This window comes from Heptranchias perlo, chromosome 6 (assembly GCF_035084215.1).
Source record: "Heptranchias perlo isolate sHepPer1 chromosome 6, sHepPer1.hap1, whole genome shotgun sequence".
NCBI classification, from domain to species: domain Eukaryota; kingdom Metazoa; phylum Chordata; class Chondrichthyes; order Hexanchiformes; family Hexanchidae; genus Heptranchias; species Heptranchias perlo.
Genome location: NC_090330.1, coordinates 106,900,103 through 106,925,393, shown reverse-complemented (window position 1 = coordinate 106,925,393; position 25,291 = coordinate 106,900,103).

The following is a 25,291-nucleotide window of genomic DNA, read 5'->3' as shown; positions in this document are numbered from 1 at the left end:
AGGAATATGAAAATGTTTTTACACAGTTTAAAAGATCTGTTATAATCCTGACATAGAATTACATAAGATGTACAGCATAGAAGCAGGCAATTCGACCCAACAGGTCTGTGCCGGTGTTTATGCTCCACACGAGCCTCCTCCCACTCTTCTTCATCTCACCCTATCAACATATCCTTCTATTCCTTTCTCCCTCATGTGTTTATCTAGCTTCCCCTTAAATGCATCTATGCTATTCGCCTCAACTACACCTTGTGGTAGTGAGTTCCACATTCTCACCACTCTCTGGGTAAAGAACTTTCTCCCAAATTCCCTATTGGATTTATTAGTGACTATCTTATATTTATGGCCCCCTAGTTCTGGTCTCCCCCGCAAGTGGGAACATCTTCTCTACGTCTACCCTATCAAACCCTTTCATAATTTTTAAGACCTCTATCAGGTCACCCCTCAGTCTTCTCTTTTCTAGAGAAAAGAGCTTCAGCCTGTTCAATCCTTTCTGAAAGGTATAACCTCTCAGTTCCGGTATCATCTTAGTAAGTCTTTTTTGCACCATCTCCAATGCCTCTGTATCCTTTCTATAATACGGAGACCAGAACTGTTCACAATACTCCAAGTGTGGTCTAACCAAGGTTCTATACAAGTTTAACATAACTTCCCTGCTTTTCAATTCTATCCCTCTAGAAATGAACCCCAATGCTTTGTTTGCTTTTTTTTAATGGCCTTATTAATCTGCGTCGCTACTTTTAGTGATTTGTGTATCTGTACCTCGAGATCCCTCTCCTCCTCTACCCCATTTAGACTCTTATTTTCCAAGGAGTATGTGGCCTCCTTATTCTTCCTACCAAAATGTACCTTCAGTAGATTCTTTATTTATTTCATGCTCCACCTATTTTATAATTATATCTTAATGGAAGTTTTAGGGTATACCCACTGATCCTGCTCTCCCACCGAGGAGTCACGTTCGAGCGTGGATCAGAGATAGGGCGACAACAACAATTCTCCGACGCACACTCCATTCTAGCACAATTCCTCCAGGGAGGACAGGCTGGGTGAATTTACCCTTTCGATTTCATAGTGAACCTTCATAGAATCATACAGCACAGAATGAGGCCATTTGACCCATCGTGCCTGTGCCAGCTCTTTGAAAGAGCGATCCAATTAGTCCCACTCCCCCGCTCTTTCCCCGTATTCCTGCAAATGTTTCCTTTTGAAGTGTTTATCCAATTCCCTTTTGAAAGTTACTATTGAATCTGCCTCCACCGCCCTTTCAGGCAGTGAATTCCAGATCATAACAACTCGTTGTGTAAAAAAAAATTTCTCCTCATCTTCCCCTCTGTTTTTTTTTACCAATTACCTTCAATCTGTGTCCTCCAGTTGCCGATCCTCCTGCCAGTGGAAACAGTTTCACCTTACTTAGTCTATCAAAACCCCTCATGAAACCGTTCATTCTTGGCAAGTGTTACTGAGACTTAGAGTGGGGACAGGAATAACTTACTCAGGTTCACCTTCCTCCAAATCCCAAGAAAGAATGTGGGGAACCTGGAATCACCCTATAGTGGTACCGACCGCGGCAGCTTGGAAGAGCGTCTGTGTGTCTCTGAAGGTACCCTCAGGTTATCCCAGTTAACGATACTTTAATATACATGCGAGTTCATTTAAATTATGCTCAAGTAATGCATTATTTTTCAGTTAGATCTGTCATGTGGGACTATGCAAAGCAAGTCTGTTGTGTTGCCTGATATAAAACCCTCTTTATCTGTAACACGAGCCTGTCCCATTGTAACTCTTGTGCTGTCACTGTGACTGTCACTAACTCGAGGGCGCCAAAGTAAATAAACTTGATCTCACACATAAAACAAGCTATGTATACTATAAACATTCATGATTGGCTTGGGTCCTGTATTAAACAGAGACTACCCACAAGAGTTGATTGGGTATTAGAAGGCAGTAATATATTGAAGGGCTGAGCAACCATCCAACGTCCTTGAAGTACACTATAGCCTATGTTAAGTTACTGGTCACTGCAAGAATTGAAGTTTTTCTTTGCAGGTGGCCCGTGTAATGGCATGCAATGGATGAGGGGCTCTTTCAGTTAAAGTGATTTGAACTGAAGTGCTATTACACCATGTGATTGCACCACTGCACAGATAGCAAAAATTATATTGCAAGGGAATGGCAAAACCTGTGTGTTTGATCAGACCATAACATAATCTCAGGGTATAGGCGACTTAACAAACTGTTCAAGCTTCATTGTTATTGTTTATGACAACAGAACCTTTGGCTGCACTTTGCAATGGGTTTTATGTGAGCTATTATATTTCATGTAATTGGCTTTGCATGTTCACACTGATGTATTCAAGCTTGATTTAATTTCATTCAAAACCACCAATTCCCCATGAAAATGTGCTTGGCAAATCTCTTCTTTCATTTTAGTTGTGAGTTTAAAGCACGATGATATCACTTGAATGTGGGGTCGTAGCAATTTTATCTCTTTTCCCTCCCGCAGAAGGAAAAAAAAGATTGGTTTAATCTTTGGGATATTTTTGTACTGGCTATTGCCTAAGGGAACGTTGAGGAGCCCAGTCTGTTGAACGCTGTAATAAGGGGTAGGAGCACTTAGGTTTGAATCCCAGCAGCTGCTTCCTCAGCCCATTCATCCTTTTGATAAAACGAGCATTAGAGGGTTAACTCAGTGTCCCTACGCTCCTGGCTCAAAGCCCAGCTTGGTGGGAGTATAGGTCACAGATAGGTCTCTTAACATTATAGGGCCGATTTAACACTGCTCAGTTTAATTGCATTTCTTAGGATGTGGGGAGAGAACGGAAGACTTCAGGGACTGTGTAGTATGTGCTACAATATTGCTGCACCTCTTGGCTATTCATCAATGGGGCTGGAGATGATTGCTGTACACAATAGGCATTTTATATAGTTTATGAAGACGCGATGCATTTTGATTATATGCTGCTCATGAGAGGTGCACAATGAATAGGTTTCACAGAATCATACACCACAGATGTCAATGCAATGGTAATGTATTCCAGATGATAGTGACGCGCTGAGTAATAAAATTTCTCGTCATCTCGCCTCTGGCTTTTATGCCAATTATTTTAAATCTGCACCCTCCTGCCAGTGGAAACAGTCTCTCCCTATCTACACTAAGTAAAACACCTCATAATTTTGAACACCTCTATTAAATCTCCCCGTAACCTTCTCTGCTCTAAGGAGAACAACCCCAGCTTCTCCAGTCTCTCCACATAACTGTAACCCCCTCATCCCTGGTACCATTCTAGTAAATCTCCTCTCCACCCTCTCCAAGGCCTTGACGTCCTTTCTAAAGTGAGGTGTCCAGAATTGGGCACAATTCTCCAGCTGGGGTCTAACCAGTGAGTTCTTGGCATGTTGTGATTGTCATGAAATAAATTGCAGGTTTAAGGCCTGATGTAATTTGTTTGTTTTTGGTTGCCAGGGTTGCGTTGGTTCAGGTAACATGGAGGGCCTGTCTATTAGTTGGTTGGGGTCACTGTCTGTGCCTGTTTAAGGCTGGGTTGTTGTTGCTGGCTTATTTCTGTTGTCATGTTGATCTGAATTCTCCTCCTGGCCTATAGGCTTGGTTTGGGGATGGTTTATGAAGATTGAGACTTCAGGTTTGGGACTAGAACTGCTAGGTATTTCTGAAGTTCCAGGTGAAAATTGAACACGATTCATTCAGATTGGAAAATATCTGCTTCAGCCACATACTTGTTGTAGAGGGATTTCTACTCCAACATGGTGGGGAATGTACCTACTCACAGGCCCCGTACAAACCAATGAGGGGGCCATAAGCCATTAGAGTGGGTTTGCCAGAATTGGAGGCAAACTGCAGGTCTTGTAGCTTTCGGGAGCACCATTGAAAGTTGTCGAATGTGGGGCCATGCTTAGAATATGTATAGTAACGTACCCTTCTGGATAGAACCCCTCCAGTATGAAGAGGTGAAAGTTGTGGAGCTTACACCGTGTATGATCATAAATTTGCCCCTTGTTCACTTTGTTAGATATGGTGGTGCTACTCAGGCTGAGAGTGGGTCAAACGGCCTCTGTCCCGTCTATTTATCTTGTGATCTTGTGTACGTTGGAAACATTTTGTGATCTGTCCCCCCCAAGCTGTATGAATTTCTTCTCTCGCGTGTTGCCAGGGGCTGTTTGGACACGGTGAAGCAAAAGGAAGATGAGAGGCATTGCTGGCTGATCCTCTGATAGAGGGGAATGCAAGAAAAGCTGAGGATATTAATCCATATTGTGGACACTGGCTGTGATTACAGAATGTAGAATTTTACAGCACAGAAGGAAGCCATTTGGCTCATTACGCCTACGCTATCTCTCTGAAAGAACACTATCCACTTATTTCCAATCCCCAGCTCTTTCCTGAACATGTTGAATTTTTTTTCTTTTATTGAATATTTATCCTCTTCCTTTTTAAAAGCTATTATTGATTTTGCTTCCACCACTATTTATGCCAGGGCCCATATCCTGACAACAACTTTCATTCATGTAGCACCTTTAACGTTCCAAGACACTTCACAGGAGCGATTATCGAACAAAATTTGACACTGAGCCACATAAGGAGATATTAGGACAGGTGACCAAAAGCCCGGTCAAAGAGATAGGTTTTAAGGAGCGTCTTAAAGGAGGAGAGAGAGGTAGAGAGACGGAGAGGTTTAGGGAAGGAATTCTAGAGCTTAGGGCCTAGGGAATTAGGGGTTACGGGGAGCGGGCAGGAAATTGGACATGAAGCTGAGTTTGGATCAGTCAAGGCCCTGTGGGTGGCGGAGCGGGCCCAGGGGCTGAGTGGCCGGGTCCTGCTCCTACTTCTTGTGTTCTTTAGATTTGAGGTTAGGATCAGATCAGCCATGATCTTATTGAATGGCGGAGCAGGCTCGAGGGGCCGATTGGCCTACTCCTGCTCCTATTTCTTATGTTCTTATGTTCTAACTGTATGCCCGGCTGCCAATGGTGGAGCGATTCTGTTGTTACACTGGGGTTGAGAACACAGTTTAGCTTTTGACCCATGATTATTGTGCCTTCCATGTGGAGATGGGACGGGGGGGGAAGCAGCGAAGGAAATGTATTTGTAGGGAATATGAAGGAACACTTGTATAGGGAGTCGACATTAAACATTGTTGTCAACAGTCCACTGTTCGTTCTTCTACCGGGATGGAGGACTTGAGGATGGTGGCCTGCAGAGTGAAGGACAGGTGTTTGTTGATCAGTGTGGCTTTTTTTTTGCTCTTGGATGAGTATGAAATGGCCAGCTTTTGGCCCACCGCCCCCAATCCCTCATAAGCTTGACATGTTCAAAGGAGTCCCTTGTAGGAACGACACGTTCTTTTTTTTTTAACTCGTTCATGGGATGTGGGCGTCGCTGGCGAGGCCGGCATTCATTGCCCATCCCTAATTGCCCTCGAGAAGGTGGTGGTGAGCTGCCTTCTTGAACCGCTGCAGTCCGTGTGGTGACAGTTCTCCCACAGTGCTGTTAGGAAGGGAGTTCCAGGATTTTGACCCAGCGACGATGAAGGAACGGCCGATATATTCCCAAGTCGGGACGGTGTGTCCCACCCTTCCCGTAGGTAGGTCATGATATTTCTTCACTTGTTTGGGCAATTGAAACCACTTGGCGTTTCGGAATATAATTAAGTTCAGCGCATGCTTGGAGTGCGAAGCTGGCACAATAATAATCCTTTAAAATATACTGTGCCAGACCATCGGCATAGTTCAAAGGAGAAAAGGTCAGGAATACAAGGGAAGAGATTGTAGGTCTCAGGCAAAAATGGGATTGCCTGACATCCGGTAATAGTTTTATTAAAAATATAAATACATGATGAGACTGACCCAGGGGTAAGAACCTGCTGGCACATAGAGTTACCTTCTCTGCGTAGGGAAAGCAAGGGCCAGCTATTTAATTGCAGCAATTAGACTTTGCTACACACCTTTCTGAAAGGTGACATTTCCAAGGCTGTAAATTGAACCAATATTTATTTTTGAAGTCTGCTGAGGCAGTCAAAATAAAATGCACTTCTCTGTAGTATATTGCTTGCTAAGTTACAAATTGAATTTAACACAACAATGATTCACGACCGCAACACTGGCTAAGCATGAGCCAAGCTATGGCTTTGATTGGTAGTCAGATCGTGTGGCTGCAGTACGTAGAAATATTTTAAACTCCTGTGCTTGCTTGAAAATCCATTTATTACATTTGCATTTTTGCTCTGATTTCTGTAACTTGAACATGGTTGTCCAATGTTCTATGTCAGTTTGACAGATTTCTCTGTGGCTTAGCAGCCCACGTAGACTGAACTAATTAAATCCAGTACAACTGAGATTTATTTTGAACTTTAATAATTTCACCTATGGGCACACAGAGTTGTGACACTTTGGCTGCTCATCAAGTAGACCTATGAGGGATGGATTCTGAAGACATTTAATTATTGTTCATGAAACTAATAATATTTCTGCAATCTTTCACCCATCATATTTGATGGCTTAAATGTGAAAATCTACATATATTAGTCATCCCTAAATGAGTAGCCTGTGCTGAAAAACATCATGCATTAATATATAATTAAATTACACTTTTTTGAGCAGTGACAGTTGGAAAGTGATGGGAAAGAGAACGATTTATGAACCTTTGTTAATGCTCCACTCACTGTTATCGGGTAGATGATCCTTAAGATAGAGTAGAAAATAACAAGAATTATTAAGCTAAATGTTCTTACCATCCAATGATTTAAAACGTGTAGGTAAATTATTTAAGAACTTACATATTAATTGATACTTAATATATTGTGCAGAACTTTGAACCAAATTATTAAACAGAGATAATGTTATTTGGAAGATAAAAATTAGATGGTAGCATTTCCTAATAGTGTCTGCATATGGTTATTATTAAGCAGGATGTAGAAGTACAGTGCATAAATTGATTTGTTAATGGTGAATACAGGAAGAATACTGATATTAGGTTTATCAGCCATGGCTCAGTGGGTCGCACTCTTGCCTCTGAGGCAGAAGGTTGTAGGTTCAAGTCCCACTCCAGAAACTTGAGCACAAAATCCAGACTGATACTCCAGGTCAGTAGTGAGGGAGTACTGCACTGTTGGAGGTGCTGTCTTTCAGATGAGATGTAAAACTGAGGCTCTGGTCTCAGATAAACCACTAAAAAAAGATTATCTGGTCATTATCACATTGCTGTTTGTGAGACCTTGCTCTGTGCAAATTGGTAGCTGCGTTTCCCACATTACAACAGTGACTACATTTCAAAAGTACTTCATTGATTGCAAACTGCTTTGGGATGTCTTCAGACTGTGAAAGGTGCTGTCTCGGTGAAAGGTGAAGTCTTTATCCAATGAGACCAAATGCAACTTTGAATTGCAGATTAAATTAAAACATGAATGGGAAAATATTTGCACTATTATTTATAGTTGATAGAAATCTCAATATTTATAGAATGCCCATGGGTTCATGAATGAATACAGCGAGGGGCCAGTGTTCAGTTTGGGTGGGCGGTGGGTCGAGGAGTTTGCCGTGTGCCTGATAGTACTGGCGAGAGGACGGAGAAATCTGGTTGAGCTGCCCATGCGTTTAGGGAATCCGGCAGCTCCTCGGTGGAGCAGGGCTGACCCCAATCTGTCAAAGGGGGGGGGGCCGCAGAGAGACAAGTGGTGGGTGTGCTTTCGGAATGGCCTCCTTTGAGGATTGCATGTTAAGCCGCTCCATGTACAGTCCCAGTGTCAGCTGTGGCTCAGTGGGTACCACTCTCGCCTGAGTCATAAGATTGTGGGTTCAAGCCTCGCTCCAGAGACTTGAGCACATAATCCAGAATGACCCTCCAGTGCAGCACTGAGAGAACGCTGCACTGTCGGAGGTGCCATCTTTTGGGTGAGATGTTAAGCCGAGGCTCCATCTGCCCCCTCAGGTGGACGTAAAAGATCCCATGGCACTATTCGAAGAAGAGCAGGGGAGTTTTCCCTGGCCAATCCCTCAACCAACATCACTAAAATAGATTATCTGGTCATTATCACATTGGTGTTTGTGGGACCTTGCTGTGTGCAAATTGGCTGCTGTGTTTCCCTACATTACATTAACTCATTGGTTGTAAAGCACTTTAGGGCGTCCTGAGCTTGAGAAAGGCGCTATGTAAATGCAAGTCTTTCTTTCCTTTTCCTACTGTGGAGGGGCTCGCTGTGCTCAGCAGAAGCCCCAAAATTGCATCGGGATCCTATGTACGTCAGAAGACCTTGGGGTTAGCACGGGATAATGAGATGCTAGCCTGGCTTGACGGTTGGCTGGGCTGCCCATATGAATGACCCCCACCCAAAATAGGGGCCGCTCGGACCAAATTCAACTAGGTTAGTTAGACATGACTCAGCCTTTACAAATCCACGCTGGCTCTCTCTGATCAGTTGAGTTTGCTGAAGACACCAAGACTGTTGGACTATTGATTAAACTGTAAGTTACCCAGCCTCATTCAGATTCCCATGTTAATAATTGTAACTATCCAGATAGGGAAATTGTAACATGAAGTGGTGGAATATTCCAAAATATTAATGTTCATGCAAAACTTTTTTTTCTAATAAAGTGCGTGAGAATACCATCTTTGGCAGGAAAACCATGAGTAATGATTACAATTTTCATAGTTGTCACTTCACATATGAAATACGTGATCTTGATATATTTTGTAATGTAAGTGAAATGGCCAACTTTTAACTAACTGTCATTTATCAAACCAAATGAAACAAACAAATTGCTAGTATGACTTCATTGAACAAAATAAATTGATCTGACTGGCACTTAGACAAGGGAGGTAAGATATCTGGTAAAAGTTAGGTATTTTTGTACAATCTTTAAGCATATAGGCTGATAATCTGGTGTTTATTTACTCATTTGCATTTTCCAGTATGATTTCTATTTTGTAATTCATATTGTGTACTATTTGTTGCAAAATAATTTGAAACTTGAATGTGTAATCCGAGTGGTATATTAAACACTTTTAAAAAAAAAATCCACTGTTCCGCTTGACTGACCCTGATGGACACGATTGCTATTGAGTTGTAGCATGGGATGCAAGCTCCTTCTGAAATTGCTTTCTAATTTGTAACTCAGTGTTTTCCCCTCCATGGTTCAGAGAACAACTTGATAGCCAGCAAAATAGATGGTTGTTACAAGGCAGCTAGCAATAAGTTGTATAATATTTCCAGTTTATTGCAAACTGTGAATCCAACAAACCATTCTCAGAATCATTAAATATTGTTGTCCAAAAGAACTGAACATCTTTTCTAAAAGATCAGGCATGAGACAATGTGTACTTTTATAAAAGACCAATGGCTTTATTATAGAGTTCAATAAAATTACAGATTTAAAAATGGTGACTCTGTATGATGTCTGTTTAGAGAACACACACCTCTGTGGTGTAGAAAATGTATTAAATTTATATCTATTTCAACCCTCCTTAGTACAGAAGTAATTTTTCCAGCTTTCAAAATGACACAGCTTGTTAGCTGGTAAATAACAACTACATAGAATCTACAACACAGAAACAGGCAATTCGTCCCACTGGTCTATGCCGGTGTTTATATTCCACACGAGTCTCCTCCCACTCTAATTGCCTTATCAAACCCTTCCCCTAGATCCTTCTATTACTATCATCCTCACGCATGCAAAGAGCCTCCCTTTAAGTGTGTTAATGCCATCTGTCTCAACCACTCCATGTTCTATTTTCACCACTCTCTGTGTAAAGGAATTCCTCCTAAATTCTTTATTTGATCTGTAAATGGCTTTCTTATATTTATGTCCCCTTGTTCTGGACTCCCCTATAAGTGGAAACAATTTCTTTCACATCCACCCTATTAAACCCCTTCGTGATTTTAAATACCTCCATCAGTAGATTTGGGTTCTGTCCTAAATTAACATCTTCCCCGCCAGAAAGAAAGAGAAAAGAAAAAGAAAGAGGAGAAGGAAAAGATACTTTAGAAGTGTAGTCACCGTTGTAATGTTGTGAAGGCCCTATTGCTCCCCAAACACATATAATTTCTGGGCTATAAAATCTCAAAAACACGCCTTCATCATTTTAATTCAGGTGTGTGAATTGACTTTCATTGAACTAAAAGATTACATTTACCCCCGAAGTTATGTCTGCACAGCAAGTGTCAGACGACCTCAAGTTCAGTTTGAATAAACCGCTAATAATCCTAGGCTAATGGCTGCGCAGCTTCTAGAAATTGTTTCTTAGAAGCAATTAATTCTTACTGGGAGCTATTCAGTGTGTGAGGCTATTACCGTTCACACGGCAGCCTGTTTAGCAACAGCAAAGCGACGGCAGAGAGAATCAACTGTGAATTTGAGCTCACCACGATAAACATCACTTTGCGTCGTCTAAGATCAGGACCATCACTTAAACATGTTTATGAGGGTCTTTTTGACGAGTTTGTGTCTGAGGTTGCGGTTCACCCTGTTGTCTATCACCGACCTCGATGTTTCCAAGCAGGCGGCTATATAAATAACTGCTCCCTCACTGACAACGAATGCCAATTAGATTTTGTTGCTGGCAAGCAGATGTTTCTGATAGCATAGGATATTTCGAAATTGTTTCTTTATTTTTTTTGGACTGAATGGCCCAGAATTTGCTGGGACATTGTACGGTGCCCTGCTCCAGCAAGATCTGGGCCAATATTTTTTCTTTTTTCTCACTAACTTGCTCCTCCTCTCTCCTCTCCTAGAAGCTGAAATTACTCTTTGGGTTAATGTCCGATTGGTTGTTACAGGGGAGAAACTTTTGGAAGTTTGTACTAACAAACCTTCGGTTTCCAGCATTTCTCTGAAATTTCTTCCTTAACTCTCATCGTTCCAAGCTTTGGTCACACCTTTCTGCAACGTTACTGTCTGAAACCACATAATTCCTTGCAAGAGGAACTAATGGCCACCTTGTGAAAAAATTGCAACAGCTTTTCATTTCACACGCGCACAGCATGCTTACCATCCAATGTAATCAGGCCCTTCGGATAGAACAAGGAACCCCAGCCATTGCGAGACACTGTAGTGGAGAATCATAGAATCTTACAGCACAGAAGGAGGCCATTCAGCCCACCGTGCCCCTGCTGGCTCTTTGAAAGAGCTGTCGGATTAGTCTCACTGCCCTGTTCTTTCCCCATAGCCCTGCAATTTTTTTCCCCTTCAAGTATATATTCAATTCCCTTTAGAAAGTTACTATTGAATCTGCTTCCACCGCCCTTTCAGGCAGCGCATTCCAGATCATAACAACTCGCTGCGTAAAAACATTTCTCTCCATCTCCCATCTGGTTCTTTTGCCAATTATCTCAATTCTGTGTCCTCCGGTTACCGACCCTCCTGCCAGTGGAAACAATTTCTCCTTATTGCCTTTATCAAAATCTTTCATAATTTTGAATACCTCTGTTAAATCTCCCCTTAACCTTCTCTGCTGTAAGGAGAACAACCCCAGCTTCTCCAGTCTCTCCACATATCTGAAGTTCCTCATCCCTGGTAACATTCTAGTAAATCTCCTCTGCACCCTCTCCAAGGCCTTGAGATCCTTCCTCTAAAGTGCGGTGCCCAGAATTGAACACAATATTCCAGCTGAGCCTAACCAGTGATTTATAAAAGATTTTTCCATAACTTCCTTGCTTTTGTAATTATTTGAAGCAACTTCCACTGTCCAAAGCTTTGTGTTGAACACCATGGGGGGAGAGGGCAGGAAGTGGTCCTTTAGAGCATTTGAACTGATAGAAGAGCAGAAAAATGGGGAGCAGGAGAGGATGGTCTATGAGATCTGAGAACATGGAGGAGGACTATGCTGTCACAGGGACAGGATATGTGACCATTGCTATCTACAGGTCACAAAGGAGCAGCGCCTCTAGAGACAGGGGGGTTCAGTAAAGAAGACGGACCTGCAGCCACAATTCTCTGCCTGCATGCATCGAAAGAAAGAAAACACTTGCATTTATATAGTGCCTTTCACAACCTCACAAAGTGCTTTACAGCCAATGAAATACTTTTTGAAGTATAGTCACTGTTGTAATGTAGGAAATGTGGCAGCTAATTTGTCCACAGCAAGGTCCCACAAACAGCAATGTGATAATGACCAGATAACCTGTTTTTAGTGGTGCTGTTTGAGGGATGAATGTTGGCCCAGGACGGTGGGGAGAAAGCCACTGCTCTTTATCGAAATAGTGCCATGGGATCGTTTACGTACCCCCTGAGACCTCGGTTTAACATTTCATCCAAGAGATGGCACCTCCGACAGTGCAGCACTCCCTCAGTACTGCACCGGCATGTCAGCCTGGATTTTGTGCTCAAGCCTCTGAAGAGGGACTTGAACCCACAATTTTCTGACTCAGTGGCGAGACTGCTACCCACTGAGCCATGGGCTGACACAGGAGCCTGTAATATTTACGTGACCAGTTCATTTCACTCACCTGAAGGAGACTTTTCATTTTGTGAGCCAATTTGTTGTACAGCACAACATTAAAGAGATGACGGATGCTCTTTTCAGACAAGTCGTTTCCTACATTCAGTTCAGCAAGATGCATCACAAGAAACAGACTTATTCCTTCCATACAAGTGTAATGTATCCGAGTTTGCCGACGATACAAAGCTAGGTGGGAAAGTAAGCTGTGAGGGGGACACAAAGAGTCTGCAAAGGGAGATAGACAGGTTAAGTGAGTGGGCAAGAAGGTGGCAGAGAGAGTATAATGTGGGGAAATGTAAGGTTATTCACTTTGGAAGGAAGAATAGAAAAACAGAGTATTTTTTAAAAGGTGAGAGTCTAGTAAATGTTGGCGTTCAGAGGGATTTGGCTGTCCTTGTATACAAAACATCAAGTTAGCATGCAGGTACAGCAAGCAATTAGGAAGGCAGGTGGTATGTTGGCCTTTATTGCAAGGGGGTTGGAGTACAAGCATAAGGAAGTCTTGCTGCAATTGTACAGGACTTTGGTGAGACCACACCTGGAGTACTGTGTGCAGTTTTGGTCTCCTTACCTAAGGAAGGATATACTTACCTTAGAGGCAGTGCAACGAAGGTTCACTAGATTGATTCCTGGGATGAGAGGGTTGTCCTATGAGGGGAGATTGAGTAGAATGGGCCTATACTTTCTGGAGTTTAGAAGAATGAGAGGTGATCTTATTGAAACATATAAGATCCTGAGGGGGCTTGACAGGGTAGATGCTGAGAGGCTGCTTCCCCTGACTGGAAAGTCTAGAACTAGGGGGCATAGCCTAAGGATAAGGGTTCGGCCATTTAGGACTGAGATGAGGAGGAATTTCTTCACGCAGAGGGTTGTGAACCTTTGGAATTCTCTACCCCAGAGGGCTGTGGGTGCTCAGTCGTTGAGTATATTCGAGACTAAGATTGATAGATTTTTGGGACTCTAAGGGAATCAAGGGATATGGGGATCGGGCGGGAAAGTGGAGTTGAGGTCAAAGATCAGCCATGATCTGATTGAATGGCGGAGCAGGCTCAAGGGGCCATATGGCCTACTCCTGCTCCTATTTCTTATGTTCTTATACCACTGGCTTTCTCTAGGCTGCAGGATGTCAGTGATTGAACATATAGTCATTTGTGAACTTGTAGAAAATGCCCTTACCTAACTAAAGAGGAAGGGTTTTACCATACAACTTGCGGTGAATGCCTGATTCCACCTAATCCTCATGATCCATACATTCTAGGTAATTCATGTGTGCCACAGCTCTTGAAAGGAGAGAGAGATTTACTGATGTTGGGGCTAAAGTGTTAAATTATGAGGACAGGTTGCATAGACTAGGCCTAGTTTCCCTTGATTATAGAAGATTAAGGAGTGATCTAATTCAGGTGTTTAAGATGATTAAAGGATTTGATAGGGTAGAGAGTTGGAAACTATTTCCTGGGCGGCGGGGGGGGGGGAAAGAAGATAGCTGAGCTGAGCTTAGCGTAGCAACATAAAATAACACAACATAACCTTAAAATTAGAGCTAGGCCATTCAGGGGTGATGTCAGGAAGCACTTCCTCACACAAAGGGTAGTGGAAATCTGGAACTCTCTCCCCCAAAAAGCTGTCGAGGCTGGGGGTCAATTGAAAATTGAAAAACTGAGATTGATGGATTTTTGTTGGGCAAGGGTATTAAGAGTTATGGAACCAAGGTGGATAGATGGAGTTGAGATACAGATCAGGCATGATCTAATTGAATGGCAGAACAGGCTTGAGGGGCTGAATGGTCTGCTCCTGTTGGGGGAACCAATGCTACTTGCTGCTTCCGTTGCTGCCAACATTTTGAAATCTATCTATGCCAGAGGAAATGTTGCATTATTAAGTGCAAGGGTGCACAAAGAGCTGATCAGTCAGGATGGGGTGGGGACAGAACGCCTTCCAAAATGACCCGGAGAGAGTTACCATGATGGTGCTCTAGAGCTGTACGCTGCACGATATAACAGTGCGGAGACACCCGCCCATGCAGCAGCAGAAATACAGCCGGACGATGATGCAGACGAGGGGCTATTTTAAACCGAGGAGCCGATTCAGAAAGAGGAACTGGTGCTTCAGGCTTTGCTGGAACAGTTGCAAACGTCAACGCTAACAGGCATTGTTTGAAATACCTCATCATTCCTGTACATGCAATGTTAGCATAGCAAGTGCTGCTGGCTGAATTCATGCTGATCTCACGCCCTGGGGATTTTTGACTCTTGTCACAGCAAGGATTTTGGGATTGAATTCCGTTCAAGGATTGTGATTTAAAACAAAGTGAATTTGCAGAGGTTTCTAAGGAAAGTCACAGGCTGCAGGCATTGAATAAGTGTGTTGAAACCAGACAGGCCAGTTTGTGGAATTTATAACAGATACAGCGGTGGTGGGGAGATCAATTGTCTCATTCCAGGTTGCCGTTAGTCAGGATGGCCTCAATGCATCTTGAGAACAGAAAGAAATGTTGTCTTTAAATTCACCCCCTAAGGGTGGTTTTTGGGGGGTGGGTATGGTGCAAGAGAGGTGGCTGATCTAATTGACAGGCCCAGTGGGAATCACCATGAAGGAGGAAATCAATGTTAGTCTACAAAAGGAATACATAAACAACTATGTTTGAGGACAAGAGTCTGCGAGGTGTAGGCCTGAGGTCCAGAGCTGGAAGGTCAACAAGCAGCAGGTCAGATTTTTGCAGTTATAATTCACCTGAGAGAAGGGTAATGCCAACAACAAGTAAGTCAGCTCACAAACGGGACAGGGCGCGTGATTTATCTTCATGTTTTCGAGGAGAGGCGAGATTGAGTAAAGTTCGTGAAATTTGATTTCATTGTCACTCTGCATGCTGTCTGTGGGATAAAGGAGCTTATTGATTTATACTTAGTCTGGTCTTAACAAGTGTTCCTCAGTCTGCGTTTGAAAAGATTTGAGAAGTGTACGTGAAAGACACAATATCCAGTTCAGATCGCAAGTAGGTCCTATTATTACATCCTCAGGGTACGCTATCATCTAATTGGATACTGGGCTGTACAGGCACACTCCTGAACATAAGATGCTTGGACCACTTATGGGGGTAACTATCACCCCTGTATCTGAGAAAATATCTAAGACTTATCTAAATTTTAGGTATCAAAATATCTAAAACTTGCAACAGAGGACTAGAGGCCAGCAGACCAGCATAATCCTCCACCCTTCCTCCCACAGTGCCGTAGGCACGATGGGCTGAGTGGCCTCCTTCTGTACCGTATCATTCTATGGTTATGCTCTAGAGCTTCGCTTGCTTAATAGAGTCATAGAGTCATAGAGTCATAGAGTCATACAGCACGGATAGAGGCCCTTCGGCCCATCGTGTCCGCGCCGGCCATCAGCCCTGTCTACTCTAATCCCATATTCCAGCATTTGGTCCGTAGCCTTGTATGCTATGGCATTTCAAGTGCTCATCCAAATGCTTCTTGAATGTTGTGAGGGTTCCTCCCTCCACAATCCTTTCAGGCAGTGAGTTCCAGACTCCAACCACCCTCTGGGTGAAAAAGTTCTTTCTCAAATCCCCTCTAAACCTCCCGCCTTTTACCTTGAATCTATGTCCCCTTGTTATAGAACCCTCAACGAAGGGAAAAAGCTCCTTAGTATCCATCCTATCTGTGCCCCTCATAATTTTGTACACCTCAATCATGTCCCCCCTCAGCCTCCTCTGCTCCAAGGAAAACAAACCCAATCTTCCCAGTCTCTCTTCATAGCTGAAGCGCTCCAGCCCTGGTAACATCCTGGTGAATCTCCTCTGCACCCTCTCCAAAGCGATCACATCCTTCCTGTAGTGTGGCGACCAGAACTGCACACAGTACTCCAGCTGTGGCCTAACCAGTGTTTTATACAGCTCCATCATAACCTCCTTGCTCTTATATTCTATGCCTCGGCTAATAAAGGCAAGTATCCCATATGCCTTCTTTACCACCTTATCTACCTGTTCCGCCGCCTTCAGGGATCTGTGAACTTGCACACCAAGATCCCTCTGACCCTCTGTCTTGCCTAGGGTCCTCCCATTCATTGTGTATTCCCTTGCCTTGTTAGTCCCTCCAAAGTGCATCACCTCGCACTTTTCCGGGTTAAATTCCATTTGCCACTGTTCCGCCCATCTGACCAACCCATCTATATCGTCCTGCAGACTGAGGCTATCCTCCTCGCTATTTACCACCCTACCAATCTTTGTATCATCAGCGAACTTACTGATCATACCTTTTACATTCATATCCAAGTCATTAATGTAGACCACAAACAGCAAGGGACCCAGCACCGATCCCTGTGGTACCCCACTGGCCACAGGCTTCCAGTCACAAAAACAACCTTCGACCATCACCCTCTGCCTTCTGCCACTAAGCCAGTTTTGTATCCAAAGTGCCAAGGCACCCTGGATTCCATGGGCTCGTACCTTCTTGACCAGTCTCCTGTGGGGGACTTTATCGAAGGCCTTACTGAAATCCATGTATACCACATCCACTGCGTTACCCTCATCCACACGCCTAGTCACCCCCTCAAAAAATTCAATCAAATTAGTCAGACATGATCTTCCCTTGACAAAGCCATGTTGACTATCCCTGATTAATCCTTGCTTCTCCAAGTGGAGACTAATTTTGTCCTTCAGAATTTTTTCCAATAATTTTCCTACCACTGATGTTAGGCTCACTGGCCTGTAGTTCCCCGGTTTTTCCCTACTCCCCTTCTTGAATAATGGTATTACATTAGCGGTTCTCCAGTCCTCTGGCACATCCCCTGTGGCCAGAGAGGTTCTGAATATATGTGTCAGAGCCCCCGCAATCTCCTCCTTTGCCTCACACAGTAGCCTGGGATACATTTCGTCCGGGCCTGGGGTAATACAAACCGACACTTTGCGGCGGTCTCCTCAAGAGATGAAATGAATTGGGTACGTTAGTGGATGGATCATGTTGTGCATACTTTAGTGGAATGAATGGGATTGGTAGGATTGCAGGGATTCCATGAATCTTTCATTCGTTCCATAAACCATGTGAAACTTCATCTATCCACAACTTCAAATGAATGGATTGAAAATGGTGGGCAGGGAAGTGCAGAGCAGAAAATTCTGCTGTAATAACCAACATTGTAATTTTACTTTAAGAATGTTCTGAGACTGTTAGGTAAATTATATAGGTTATTGATCTAATAGCTAAGTACATAACTAGAAAGAACAGGTTTAAACTAATCATACGATGAAAGCACAAAAGACAGAGATCCACCATTGTCACCGTAGTTTCTTTTTTAATATATATCTGTAAATGATACACCAACACAAATGTTGCAGGAACAAAGAGCATTCTCCCGTGCACTTGTCGTCTTGCATTCTTATTTCATTATAATTTTGTACAACGGTTTTGAGCCGTGGCTCGGTGGGTAGCACTCTCGCCTCGGAGTCAGAAGGTCGTGGGTTCAAGTCCCACTCCAGAGACTTGAGCACAAAATCTAGGCTGGCCCTCCCAGTGCCAGTACTGAGGGAGTGCTGCACTGTCAGAGGTGCCATCTTTCGGATGAGATGTTAAACTGAGGTCTCATCTGCCTCTCAGGTGGACGTAAAAGATCCCATGGCACTATTTCGAAGAGGAGCAGGGAAGTTCTCTCCGGTGTCCTGGCCAATATTCATCCCTCAACCAACATCATGAAAACAGATTATCTGGTCATTATCACATTGCTATTTGTGGGAGCTTGCTGTGTGCAAATTGGCTGCCACGTTTCCTACATTACAACAGTGACTACACTTCAAAAGTACTTCATTGGCTGTAAAGTGCTTTGGGATGTCCTGAGGTCATGAAAGGCGCTATATCAATGCAAGTCTTTCTTTCTAAGTGTACATAAATAATTTGCCCATGACCAAATGTGAAAAGAGCTTTGTGGATCGATTAGCATTTGCACACAGCAATGTAAAATGAATGTCTGCGTATTAATTAGTTGTATTAATGTAGGCATGACTAGAATAAAGAGAGACTCTTTTCCCAGGCTTTGATTCTAAATGACAAGTAAAAAGGAACTGTTTGTTGTAGCCATTTGCCAAGGTATTGAGTATTTGATCTCTGGACTTTAGTGGCAAATTATAAGGAGTTCAAATAATCGTTAAGTTTTCCATCTGTTCCCAAATGATTGCATTCAATTTTCATTTAAAAAATACAGTTATAAAAAGGATGAATTCCAAATAAAATATGAAGAATCGCAATTATAAAATTTTGCAATTATTTTTATGACTGATATATTGACCTGGGTCCATGCAACAGTGTCATAGAATGTGTCAATCAATAAATAAACCTAATATACTTCAGTACAAATAACTTATGAAATAGTATTACCACATTTTAATGAATGTTTCTCTGATATTAAAGAATCATCAGGATATATCCCCAGGTGCTTTATACATTTTCATTTTTTTTATGATTGACAATTCTCATCATAAGATTAAGTTTGATTTAATTGACTTTTGCTATTGACGAAGCTATTCTGCAGGAAAAAAAAATGATCAAGGCCTATAATTAGTTGTGATCAAAGTGTTGCCCCAAAGACAAAGTCAGTCATTGTGTATGTAAGGTTAAGAATAGACCTGGATCCTAGTATCAGCATTGTGAAAATTTCATCTGAAACATTGCATCAGTTTTACTCATCAAGCAGAGGTGAAATTAAATAGTTGAATTCACAAAATCCAATATTTCAGTTTGGTCAAACAGTTCACACGCGCACAGAAAATAAACTGCATAGGGTAGAATTTTCACAGGAGTTCTCCTGACCTCCCGCTGCACCTTCACTGGAAGATTGATGGCAACCTCAGCGAAACAGATGTAAACGGTTTGACAGTGTAAACATTCCACCAATGTCCTACCAAAATTAAGAAGGGAGATTGGGAGAATCGCAGCAGAGATTATACCGCCATTTGTTAGAAGCAACACTATTTTCAAAATATGATGTGGAGATGCCGGTGATGGACTGGGGTGGACAAATGTAAGGAGTCACACAACACCAGGTTATAGTCCAACAGCTTTATTTGAAATCACAAGCTTCCGGAGCTTTGCTCCTTCGTCAGGTGAGTGAAGGGTTGCATAAAGGCACAGCATATATAGTCAGAGAACAATGCCTGGTGATTACAGATAATCTTTCTAACTGCCCTTTATCATACCTCGGCAGAGAGATAATCACAGCAATCAAAGGAGTGGATGGTGTTCAGACAGGTTGGTCAGGAAAACATTACATCCAAGAATACTGAATACACAAGGGGTCAAATCACAAAGACAGAAAGAGAGAGAGAGAGAGACCAGAAAAAGAGAGAGAGGGAGAATGACCAGTTGTATTAAAAACAGATAACTTTTTTTCGCTGTGTATGGAGAACAAGCCAACTACGACTTGAGTCTGGATGACTCTACGTCAGGTGGGGTTACATGTAGCGTGACATGAACCCAAGATCCCGGTTGAGGCCGTCCTCATGGGTGCGGAACTTGGCTATCAATTTCTGCTCGATGATTTTGCGTTGTCGTGTATCTCGAAGGCCGCCTTGGAGTACGCTTACCCGAAGATCGGTGGCTGAATGCCTTTGACTGCTGAAGTGTTCCCCGACTGGGAGGGAACCCTCCTGTCTGGCGATTGTTGTGCGGTGTCCGTTCATCCGTTGTCGCAGCGTCTGCATGGTCTCGCCAATGTACCATGTTCCGGGGCATCCTTTCCTGCAACGTATGAGGTAGACAACATTGGCCAAGTCACAGGAGTATGAACCACGTGCCTGGTGGGTGGTGTCCTCTCGTGTGCTGGTGTTATCTGTGTCGATGATCTGGCATGTCTTGCAGAGGTTGCCATGGCAGGGTTGTGTGGTGTCGTGGACGCTGTTCTCCTGAAAGCTGGGTAATTTGCTGCGAACGATGGTCTGTTTGAGGTTAGGTGGCTGTTTGAAGGCGAGTAGTGGAGGCGTGGGGATGGCCTTAGCGAGGTGTTCGTCGTCATCGATGACATGTTGAAGGCTGCGGAGAACATGGCGTAGTTTCTCCGCTCCGGGGAAGTACTGGACGACGAAGGGTACTCTGTTGGTTGCGTCCCGTGTTAGTCTCCTGAGGAGGTCTATGCGATTTTTCGCTGTGGCCCGTTGGGACTGTCGATCGATGAGTCGAGCGTCATATCCCGTTCTTACGAGGGCGTCTTTCAGCGTCTGTAGGTGTCCATCGCGTTCCTCCTCGTCTGAGCAGACCCTGTGTATTCGCAGGGCCTGTCCATAGGGGATGGCCTCTTTGACGTGGTTAGGGTGGAAGCTGGAGAAGTGGAGCATCGTGAGGTTGTCCGTGGGCTTGCGGTAGAGTGAGGTGCTGAGGTGCCCGTCTTTGATAGAGATTCGTGTGTCTACACGATAACATCAACAAGTTCCATCCCACCATCAAACTCACCATGGACTACTCCTCAGAATCGGTTTCATTCTTGGACACACGAATCTCTATCAAAGACGGGCACCTCAGCACCTCACTCTACCGCAAGCCCACGGACAACCTCACGACGCTCCACTTCTCCAGCTTCCACCCTAACCACGTCCATCCCCCATGGACAGGCCCTGCAAATACACAGGATCTGCTCAGACGAGGAGGAACGCGATGGACACCTACAGACGCTGAAAGACGCCCTCGTAAGAACGGTATATGACGCTCGACTTGTCGATCGACAGTTCCAACGGGCCACAGCGAAAAATCGCATAGACCTCCTCAGAAGACAAACACGGACAGAACCAACAGAGTACCCTTCGTTGTCCAGTACTTCCCCGGAGCGGAGAAACTACGCCATGTTCTTCGCAGCCTTCAACATGTCATCGATGACGACGAACACCTCGCTAAGGCTATCCCCACGCCTCCACTACTCACCTTCAACCAGCCACCTAACCTCAAACAGACCATCGTTCGCAGCAAATTACCCAGCTTTCAGGAGAACAGCGTCCACGACACCACACAACCCTGCCACGGCAACCTCTGCGAGACATGCCAGATCATCGACACAGATACCACCATCACACGAGAGGACACCACCCACCAGGCACATGGTTCATACTCCTGTGACTTGGCCAACGTTGTCTACCTCACACGTTGTGGGAAAGGATGCCCCGGAGCATGGTACATTGGCGAGACCATGCAGACACTGTGACAACGGATGAACGGACACCGCACAACAATCGCCAGACAGGAGGGTTCCCTCCCAGTCGGGGAACACTTCAGCAGTCAAGGACATTCAGCCTCCGATCTTCGGGTAAGCGTTCTCCAAGGCGGCCTTCGAGACACACGACAATGCAAAATCGTCGAGCAGAAATTGATAGCCAAGTTCTGCACCCATGAGGACGGCCTCAACCGGGATCTTGGGTTCATGTCACGCTACATGTAACCCCACCTGACGTAGAGTCATCCAGATTCAAGTCGTAGTTGACTTGTTCTCCAGACACAGCGAAAAAAAGTTATCTGTTTTTAATACAACTGGTCATTCTCTCTCTCTCTCTCTCTCTCTCTCTTTTTCTGGTATCTCTCTCTCTCTCGTTCTGTCTTTGTGATTTGACCCCTTGTGTATTCAGTATTCTTGGATGTAATGTTTCCCTGACCAACCTGTCTGAACACCATTCACTCCTTTGATTGCTGTGATTATCTCTCTGCCGAGGTATGATAAAGGGCAGTTAGAAAGATTATCTGTAATCACCAGGCATTGTTCTCTGACTATATATGCTGTGCCTTTATGCAACCCTTCACTCACCTGACGAAGGAGCAAAGCTCCAAAAGCTTGTGATTTCAAATAAAACTGTTGGACTATAACCTGGTGTTGTGTGACTCCTTACATTTTCAAAATAGATTGCATTCCAAATCATTTGGTTTAAATTTCTCCAGCCCCACTTGAATATTTGTATTAAAAAATGTCTGAAACTTGCATATCCATGAAAGGTAAATCTGTAACGATGTTGTTCTCTACTTACTGAAAGTTGTATTGCTGTAAAATGGACATTCCTAAGTCACAATGTGCAGATAATGTTCCTGTAATTGTGTTTCTATGATTCCAGATGTTTCCTGTGATACTGAACCTCTGCTATCACTTGATCAATGCACTCCTTCACCATGTTCCTCCAGTTCCCGTCTCTGGATTCATTTCATCCTGATGTAACACTGGCTATTTTTTTACAAATGGCAACAAGGGAAGAGTGTGTACTGTAGAACAAAACAGATGGGATGAGATTACAAATAGGTTTTTCAGGTATAGATTTGGAGATACCACAACAACAACAGTGCCTTTAACATAATAAAATGTTCCAAGGTGCTTTACAGGTATTCAGATAAAAATTTGACACCGAGCCACATAAGGAGACATTAGGACAGGTGACCAAAAGCTTGGTCAAAGAGGTAGGTTTTAAGGAGTGTCTTCAAGGAGGAGAGTTAAAGAGGAGGAGAGTTTCAGGGAGGGAATTCCAGAGCTTAGGGCCTAGACTGCTGAAGGCACGGCCGCCAACGGTGGGGCGAAGGAAATCGGGGATGCACCAAGAGCCCAGAATTGGAGCAACGCAGAGATCTCGGAGGGTTGTAGGGCTGGAGGAGGTACAGAGAAAGGGAGGGGCGAGGCCATGGAGGGATTTGAACACAAGGATGAGAATTTTAAATTCGAGGTGTTGGCGGACCGGGAACCAATGTAGGTCAGCGAGCACTGGAGTGATGGGTGAACAGGACTTGGTGTGAGTTAGGTTACGGGCAGCAGAGTTTTGGATGAAAAAAAGATTCACAAGGTATGGTTAAAAAGTCACTTGGGATTGCTTACACATGTGTAATTTCACCCATCTCTCTGTCAGTCTATCAGCAGTTTTAAATACTAAGGTGTTCTGCAGGTGACTGCAAATAAATTGTAAACAGTTCAATCTTAAACACAAGAGTGGAAACGCTGAATATTAAATGCAGATTTCCCCTCATGGTCGACTGGTTAACAGCTTCCCGCAAAGTTTCTTTTTTCACTATTCAGTGTGTGCATTAACCCATGTATTATAAATGGTCACATTGAAATAGCACAAAGAAATTTGATGTGAACACTACCAGAGGAAATCAACCCCTTAAACAGTTTCACTGCTTTATTTTTCCAAGTTCTTTCTTTCTGAAGCAATTAATCAACACAGCACTAACGTCTTAGCTATGAGTCTGTGTTACTCTTTGGGGGGAAACAAATCTTTTAATCTCTGTAGTTGCTTCAGGCTCTTATACATTTTATACACATGTTCTCTGGTCCTTAGTACACAGTTCAAGTTCACCTGCATCTACATTATCCATTTCTCTCAGGATATTGAAAGACCTTGATGGTGTTTCATCTCAATTTTAATTTCTTTAAGGGAAACAAGTTCAGTTCTATCTCTCCTTATAACTTGGAGCCCAGAGTTTCAGATTTACCAGTTACTCCTCTTTATTCCCTCTCTCGTGCGTTAATGGGCTGGATCTTGCTGAAAATATAACAGCGCATTAACAACACTCGCCGCTACTGATGTGCAAATTGGCCAGCAAGTTTACGGGATTGAGAGATACTCCGTGAGTTGCGAATGTCCAGAACTTGCTGGTCGATTTACGCCGCTCCTCTGTTTGCTTCGCACAAACGGCATCTCGCCCTCAACCTCCCTGTTATTTTGAAGAACTTGCTGGATTTGCACATTACCCATTAAACTCACTGCAGGAAGTTAATAGCTTAAGTGCCCACTTAATGACATGATAATTGTTAAAGACTGTTAAGCAACCTATTTGGCCCAGAAAGTGAACGATTTAAAATGTGGCGTCTCATTCCTTCAGGTAGTAAATTGTTGTTGGAGATTTTAAAAAATGTCAATTTTTTTTTTTACTATTCCTTTCTGTCTCTTTTTTTTTCTCTCTCTTAATCCAATCTTACGTAAGAACATAAAAATTAGGAGCAGGAGTAGGCCATATGGCCCCTCGGGCCTGCTCCGCCATTCAATAAGATCATGGCTGATCTTCTACCTCAACTCCACTTTCCCGCCCTATCCTCATATCCCTTGATTCCCTTAGAGTCCAAAAATCTATCGATCTCAGTCTTGCATATACTCAACGACTGAGCATCCACACGCCTGTGGGGTAGAGAATTCCAAAGATTCACAACCTCCTGAGTGAAGAAATTTCCCCTCATCTCGGTCCTAAGTGGCTGACCCCTTATCCTGAGACTATGCCCTCTAGTTCTAAACTCTCCAGCCAGGGGAAACAGCCTCTCAGCATCTACCCTACCTTGTCAAGCCCTCTCAGTATTTTATGTTTCAATGAGATCACGTCTCATTCTTCTAAACTCTAGAGAATATAGCCCATTCTACTCAATCTCTCCTCATAGGACAACCCTCTGATCCCAGGAATCATTCTAGTGAACGTTCGTTGTACTCCCTCTAATGCAAGTATATCCTTCCTTAGGTAAGGAGACCAAAACTGTACACAGTACTCCAGGTGTGGTCTCACCAGAGCCCTATATAATTGCAGCAAGACCTCCTTACTCTTATACTCCAACCCCCTTGCAATAAAGGCCAGCAAAGGATGAGTAAAAGAATAATAAAATGGGAGAAAATAAATTATGAGAGTAAACTAGCAAGAAATATAAAAAACTGACAGTAAAAGCTTCTACAAGTATATAAAAAGGAAGAGGGTAGCTAAAGTAAACATTGGTCCCTTAGAGGATGAGACTGGGGAAATAATAATGGAAAACAAGAAATGGCAGAGGAATTGAACAGATATTTTGTATCTGTCTTCACTGTAGAAGATACTAATAACAAACCAATAATAATAGATAATCAAGGGGCAAAGGGGAGGG